The sequence below is a fragment of the Formica exsecta genome, unplaced genomic scaffold (genome assembly GCF_003651465.1).
Source record: "Formica exsecta isolate Colony F162 unplaced genomic scaffold, ASM365146v1 scaffold978, whole genome shotgun sequence".
Classification (NCBI taxonomy): Eukaryota; Metazoa; Arthropoda; class Insecta; order Hymenoptera; family Formicidae; genus Formica; species Formica exsecta.
Window position 1 is genome coordinate 3460 of NW_021853739.1, and position 7056 is coordinate 10515.

A 7056-nucleotide genomic window follows, 5' to 3' on the forward strand; every position below is an offset into this window, starting at 1 on the left:
GGAGCCGAGACGCTTTCCCGATCGCGCACTTGCCAAGCGCAGAGCTACGATCCGGCGTTAGCGCGTACCGGTGGTAACCTACGCCCGTCCGTGTGTCGGCAGCGCTCGTAAACGCGCCCCTCCCCGCGCCATCGCGCGCCGGGGCAGCGGTCAGCGTGTTTGTACGCGAGAGCGGCTATCGCTCGAACGGGCAAGAGGACGGATCACCCGATCCCGTTCGACGGTTTTTTTCAAAGAATACTCCGCCCCGGCTCTTCCCGATTATACGTATACTATGTATACGGGGAGAGACGCTCCGATCGCGAAACAACTTTTGTGCCGTAGCCTCCCCAGCGGTGGCGGCGGTCCGCGCGTGCTCGGACGCGCGCGGCCAGGCTGATCGAAGGGCCAATGATTTTATCTCTCTCTCTTCGGAAAGGAGATTAAGATGGATGAACGAAGCGTTCGATGAACGCAAGAATTGCAAAACGATTACCCTGAACGGTGGATCACTTGGCTCGTGGGTCGATGAAGAACGCAGCTAATTGCGCGTCAACTTGTGAACTGCAGGACACATGAACATCGACATTTCGAACGCACATTGCGGTCCACGGATACAATTCCCGGACCACACCTGGCTAAGGGTCGTTTTAGTAGCTCGAAACTGCTTGCGCCTTTGCGCGCCGGGCCAACGCGCCCGTTCGCACAAACGGTGTACGAGCGATCGTTGGACGTTCGCCCGAGACGAGCCGTCTCGAGAAGCGGCCCCTTAGCGTCGTCTGAAATAACACCGAGGAAAAGGAAGAGTGAGAGCGTACGCACACGCGTAAAGATAGAGCGCTTGAGCGTGCGCGCGCCCGGAGACTGTCGAAGGAGAGAAAGGGAGTAGAAGACGGCGCACACACGTTGCGTTATTCCTCTCGCGGTCTCCCGGTGCGCCAGCGCGCGCTCGCGCCTCTTACGCGAGTCGCGCGTCACCTTCCGCGCAAACGGTAGGAGAGAACCGCGGCGCGTCGTCGCCCGGCGGTACGCGGAGAGAAAGAAAAGAGCGAGAAACCCTCCTTAACGCGGGTGAATAGCAAGCCAACCGCGTGTCCGAGTCCACGAATTTCTCGAACACGAAAATAGGGGACCGACACGCGTCGTCGTGTACTCGTCGAATCCGTTTCGCCCCGTATCCCATATCCGTGTATACACAATATGCGGAGAGAAATTTGAAGGATGGGTGATAGGGATGAATACGTGTACGTGTACGCGCACACTCGCTCGCTCGCTCGCTCTATCTCTCGCGTTCCCGGCGATCGAAGATAACGCGATTCGCGCCAAACTTTTTTGTTGTTTGTAATGCAGACAACTAGAACGAGATTCGATTGGCTTACGTTTCCTCCTACTAGCGGCGGCGAGCCGCGCGTGGAAGTGATGTGAACACGTCTCCTCGCGCCACACTCTTCCGTGTACAATGCGAAGCCGCTGTGCCGGCGCTGCTGCTCTCCCGACACTCTGAAGAGCCGGCGGAGGAGGCGGCGCGGCCACGGTTATCGAAAACTAAACTCTTTGACGACCTCAGAGCAGACGAAATTACCCGCTAAATTTAGCATATTATTAAGCTGAGGAAAAGAAACTAACTAGAATTTCCTTAGTAGCGGTGAGCAGCAAACAGGAAAGAGCCCAGCACCGAATCCCGCGGTTCCGCCGCAGGGAAATGTGGTGTTTGGGTGGATCCGCTTATCCCGAGGTATCGCGTCGCGTCCACGTCCATCTTGAATGGGGCCACTTACCCGTAGAGGGTGCCAGGTCCGTAGCGACCAGTGCGCATCTCGGGAGGACCTCTCAGAGTCGGGTTGCTTGAGAGTGCAGCTCTAAGTGGATGGTAAACTCCATCTAAGGCTAAATACGACCACGAGATCGATAGCGAACAAGTACCGTGAGGGAAAGTTGAAAAGAATTTTGAAAAGGGAGTTCAAGAGTACGTGAAACCGTTCAGGGGTAAACCTAAGAAACTCAAAAGATCGAACTGAGAGATTCATCATCAGCGGCGCTGGCTTCGCGTCGGTGGGCGATGTCCGCGGTGTCCTCGCGGCCCTCGCGCGGGCACGCTACCGCGCGTCGATGTCCGGCGCTCGTCGTCGTGCACTTTTACCCAAGTAGAAGGTCGCGACCCGCTGGGTGTCGGTCTACGGCCCGGGTGCGGTGACTGTCGCGTCGCCGGTAAAACGGCACGCGACAAACCCCCGGTCGCCCGGCCGGCTGCTCGGCGGTACGCGCAAGGTATCAGGCCGCACTGTTTACGGTGCGTCGAGGCCGTCGCAAGCGCGCGCCACGGTACTCGGAGGTTACGGACTTTGCGCCGTCCCCGGTCCTGGCCCGCTGTTGGTTAAAGTACGGCTCACCTTCGACAGGCCTGTCGAACGTCCCTCTCCCTCCCTTGTGGGTCGCGAGGGGGATCTATACCGGTCGGCGACGCTACTGCTTTGGGTACTCTTAGGACCCGTCTTGAAACACGGACCAAGGAGTCTAACATGTACGCGAGTCATTGGGACTTGTCGCGAGACCTAAAGGCGTAATGAAAGTGAAGATCGACCCTGGCCGTCGATCGAGGGAGGATGGGCCGCGTCGCGATGCGGCCTCGCACTCCCTGGGCGTCTCGTTCTCATCGCGAGAAGAGGCGCACCCAGAGCGTACACGTTGGGACCCGAAAGATGGTGAACTATGCCTGGTCAGGACGAAGTCAGGGGAAACCCTGATGGAGGTCCGTAGCGATTCTGACGTGCAAATCGATCGTCGGAACTGGGTATAGGGGCGAAAGACTAATCGAACCATCTAGTAGCTGGTTCCCTCCGAAGTTTCCCTCAGGATAGCTGGCACTCGACCGTTCCCCACGGAACGCGAACGAGTCTCATCTGGTAAAGCGAATGATTAGAGGCCTTGGGGCCGAAACGACCTCAACCTATTCTCAAACTTTAAATGGGTGAGATCTCTGGCTTTCTTGAATTATGAAGCCACGAGCATCTCGGATCAGAGTGCCAAGTGGGCCATTTTTGGTAAGCAGAACTGGCGCTGTGGGATGAACCAAACGCAGAGTTAAGGCGCCCAACTCGACGCTCATGGGACACCATGAAAGGCGTTGGTTGCTTAAGACAGCAGGACGGTGGCCATGGAAGTCGGAATCCGCTAAGGAGTGTGTAACAACTCACCTGCCGAAGCAACTAGCCCTGAAAATGGATGGCGCTGAAGCGTCGAGCCTATACTCTGCCGTCAGCGGCAAGTGGGGCGGCAACGGGAGCGCCGGGCGCGTCGTGTCTTCTTGGCACGATGTCGCAAGGTCTCTCGCGTCGTCACGAAGCCCTGACGAGTAGGAGGGTCGCGACGGTGAGCGCAGAAGGGTCTGGGCGCGAGCCTGCCTGGAGCCGCCGTCGGTGCAGATCTTGGTGGTAGTAGCAAATACTCCAGCGAGGCCCTGGAGGACTGACGTGGAGAAGGGTTTCGTGTGAACAGCCGTTGCACACGAGTCAGTCGATCCTAAGCCCTAGGAGAAATCCTATGTCAATGACGGCGTACAATATACTCGAGTGTCGAAGAAACACAACAAAGCAGAACAGAAGCGAGTCGCGCACGAATGTCGCGTGGCGCGCGCGCGTCACGCCCCTCTCGCGAGAGCGAGACGGCGGCGTTGGACGCGCGCCGCACGCACGTTCCGTTGCCGCTACCCTTGTGGGTCGCGAGGGGGATCTTTACCGGTCGGCGACGCTATTGCTTTGGGTACTGCTTAGGACATGTCTTGAAACACGGACCAAGGAGTCTAACATGTACGCGAGTCATTGGAACTTGTTGCGAGACCTAAAGGCGTAATGAAAGTGAAGATCGACATTGGCCGTCGATCGAGGGAGGATGGGCCGCGTCGCGATGCGGCCTCACACTCCCTGGGCGTCTCGTTCTCATCGCGAGAAGAAGCGCACCCAGAGCGTACACGTTGGGACCCGAAAGATGGTGAACTATGCCTGGTCAGGACGAAGTCAGGGGAAACCCTGATGGAGGTCCGTAGCGATTCTGACGTGCAAATCGATCGTCGGAACTGGGTATAGGGGCAAAAGACTAATCGAACCATCTAGTAGCTGGTTCCGTCCGAAGTTTCCCTCAGGATAGCTGACAATCGACCGTTCCCCACGGAACGCGAACGAGTCTCATCTGGTAAAGCGAATGTTAGAGGCCTTGGGGCCGAAACGACCTCAACCTATTCTCAAACTTTAAATGGGTGAGATCTCTGGGTCTCTTGAATTATGTTCGGGAGTCGATCTCGACGAGATCGCCCGAAACTGAGAGAAACGCTCAGAGATGAGCGAGAAGCGGTGTGTAACGCGAATCCGTAGATCCGCTGGAGGATAAGGAGATTGAGAAAAAAATCGATGCAGATTGTTAGTAATGTTCCCTTTATTTTGAATAATAGGAGCGAGCGACAGCACGTATTCCGCGTTTTGAATAATAGGTGCGAGCGACGGCACGTATTCCGCTAATCCGACGGATATCTTCAAAATGTCCTATTAATGATTGCCCCTTTTCGCGATTTGGAAATCTTGATGAAGAGCTTCTTCCTAGAAACTCTCGCGAAAACGAAAATCTTGACCGCGAACGCTGGATGGAATTTAGCGCGAGGCAGAGGACATTCGCGATGCGGATAACGAGCGTCGATTCTCGAACTCCAAACAATTAACTTTCACAATATCTGAGCACTAAATAATGAAAGAACACGAATTGAGATGTGACCAAATTGCTCGCCGCGAGAATATGATTGAGACGAGTAAGCCTACTGCGTATGCGACACGAGCGAGAATAAGACACGAAAGAATATCATACGAGAAATGATGATATTCGAAACTATGATCGATTGCTATCGACCAGCTCGAATCGTTGTCATAGGCAGACTAAATCGACCGAACGCTGAAACTCGCATTCTGCCGATGTGAATAACAAATTTTTCGGTATCGAACGTTCTCGAACCAGGTGTTTGTCACGGTTTTTCACTATAGATTAACGCGATCACGCACCGAGCGGGTGATCGCGGTGTGGGATAAACCAAACGCAGAGTTAAAGCGCCCAACTCGACGCTCATGGGACACCATGAAAGGCGTTGGTTGCTTAAGACAGCAGGACGGTGGCCATGGAAATCGGAATCCGCTCAGGAGTGTGTAACAACTCACCTGCCGAAGCAACTAGCCCTGAAAATGGATGGCGCTGAAGCGTCGAGCCTATACTCTGCTGTCAGCGGCAAGTGGGGAGGCAACGGGAGCGCCGGGTGCGTCGTGTCTTCTTGGCACGATGTCGCAAGGTCTCTCGCGTCGTCACGAAGCCCTGACGAGTAGGAAGATCGCGACGGTGAGCGCAGAAGGGTCTGGGCGCGAGCCTGCCTGGAGCCGCCGTCGGTGCAGATCTTGGTGGAAATAGCAAATACTCCCGCGAGGCCTTGGAGGACTGACGTGGAGAAGGATTTCGTATGAACAGCCGTTGCACACGAGTCAGTCGATTCTAAGCCGTAGGAGAAATCCTATGTCAATGACGGCGTACAATATACTCGAGTGTCGAAGAAACACAACAAAGCAGAACAGAAGCGAGTCGCGCACGAATGTCGCGTGGCGCGCGCGCGTCACGCCCCTCTCGCGAGAGCGAGACGGCGGCGTTGGACGCGCGAGCGCGCGCACGCACGTTCCGTTGCCGCTGGCGAGCGACGTTTTGATGATGATTATGTATATGGAGACACACGCCCGTCGGGCGAAAGGGAATCCGGTTCCTATTCCGGAACCCGGCAGCGGAACCGCATACAATTCGGGCCCTCGTAAGAGTGTTCGTCGGGGTAACCCAAAATGACCTGGAGACGCCGTCGGGAGATCCGGGAAGAGTTTTCTTTTCTGTATAAGCGTTCGAGTTCCCTGGAAACCTCTAGCAGGGAGATAGGGTTTGGAACGCGAAGAGCACCGCAGTTGCGGCGGTGTCCGGATCTTCCCCTCGGACCTTGAAAATCCAGGAGAGGGCCACGTGGAGGTGTCGCGCCGGTTCGTACCCATATCCGCAGCAGGTCTCCAAGGTAAAGAGCCTCTAGTCGATAGAATAATGTAGGTAAGGGAAGTCGGCAAATTGGATCCGTAACTTCGGAATAAGGATTGGCTCTGAGGAGCGGGGCGTGTCGGGCTTGGTCGGGAAGCGGGTCTGGCTGACGTGCCGGGCCTGGGCGAGGTGAACGGTCGGCGTTCTCGCGCCGGTCCCGGGATCCGAGCTCGATCCCGTTCCTGGGCCTCCCGCGGATCTTCCTTGCTGCGAGGCTTCCGTGGCGGCGCGAGCCGTCGTGGTCGTCCTCTTCGGTCGCCATTCAACACTCAGCTCAGAACTGGCACGGTCTAGGGGAATCCGAGTGTCTAATTAAAACAATGCTGGGATTTACTTGCACATTTCGGCCCGATTCCGTGGCTCACGCCTATTGCCTCCCACTCACCGCTCGTGCGTTAGCAACGAGTCGCCAGATACGTGTAACTAAGGAGCGCGACGCTTCGTCTCAGCAGCGTTTATATGTAAGAATGTCCAAATATAATAATAAGACAATACTTTTCTATAATTAAAAGTTTTTCTTCAATATTTTATATTTCATTGATATAAAATATTGAAGAAAAACTTTTAATTATAGAAGAGTATTGTCTTATTATTATATTTGGACATTCTTATATATGGACGCTCCTGAGACAAAGCGTCGCGCTCCTTATATAAGTTAGTTACGCGTATCTGGCGACTCGTTGCTAACGCACGAGCGGTGAGTGGGGGGCAATAGGCGTGAGCCACGGAATCGGGCCGAAATGTGCAAGTAAATCCCAGCACTGAATTAAAACAAAGCATTGCGATGGCCCTTGCGGGTGTTGACGCAATGTGATTTCCAGTGCTCTGAATGTCAACGTGAAGAAATTCAGGCAAGCGCGGGTAAACGGCGGGAGTAACTCTGACTCTCTAGTAACTATGACTTTTTTAAGGACGTTCGGGGGACGCTCTCTACTGGTCTTATGTCTATTAGCATAAGTAATGTTTTGAGCCGAACCCGAG

General features: G+C 55.0%; 1 non-coding gene and 1 pseudogene across 1 annotated transcript; one reads left to right on the forward strand and one right to left on the reverse strand.

The window, feature by feature from the left end:
• The first annotated feature begins 472 nt into the window (after nucleotides 1-472).
• LOC115245425 lies at nucleotides 473-627 on the forward strand. Its single transcript, XR_003885540.1, has one exon. It is a non-coding gene; the product is annotated as a 5.8S ribosomal RNA (ribosomal RNA).
• Nucleotides 628-5681: 5054 nt separating this feature from the next.
• LOC115245424 lies at nucleotides 5682-6855 on the reverse strand (annotated as a pseudogene).
• Nucleotides 6856-7056: the final 201 nt, after the last annotated feature.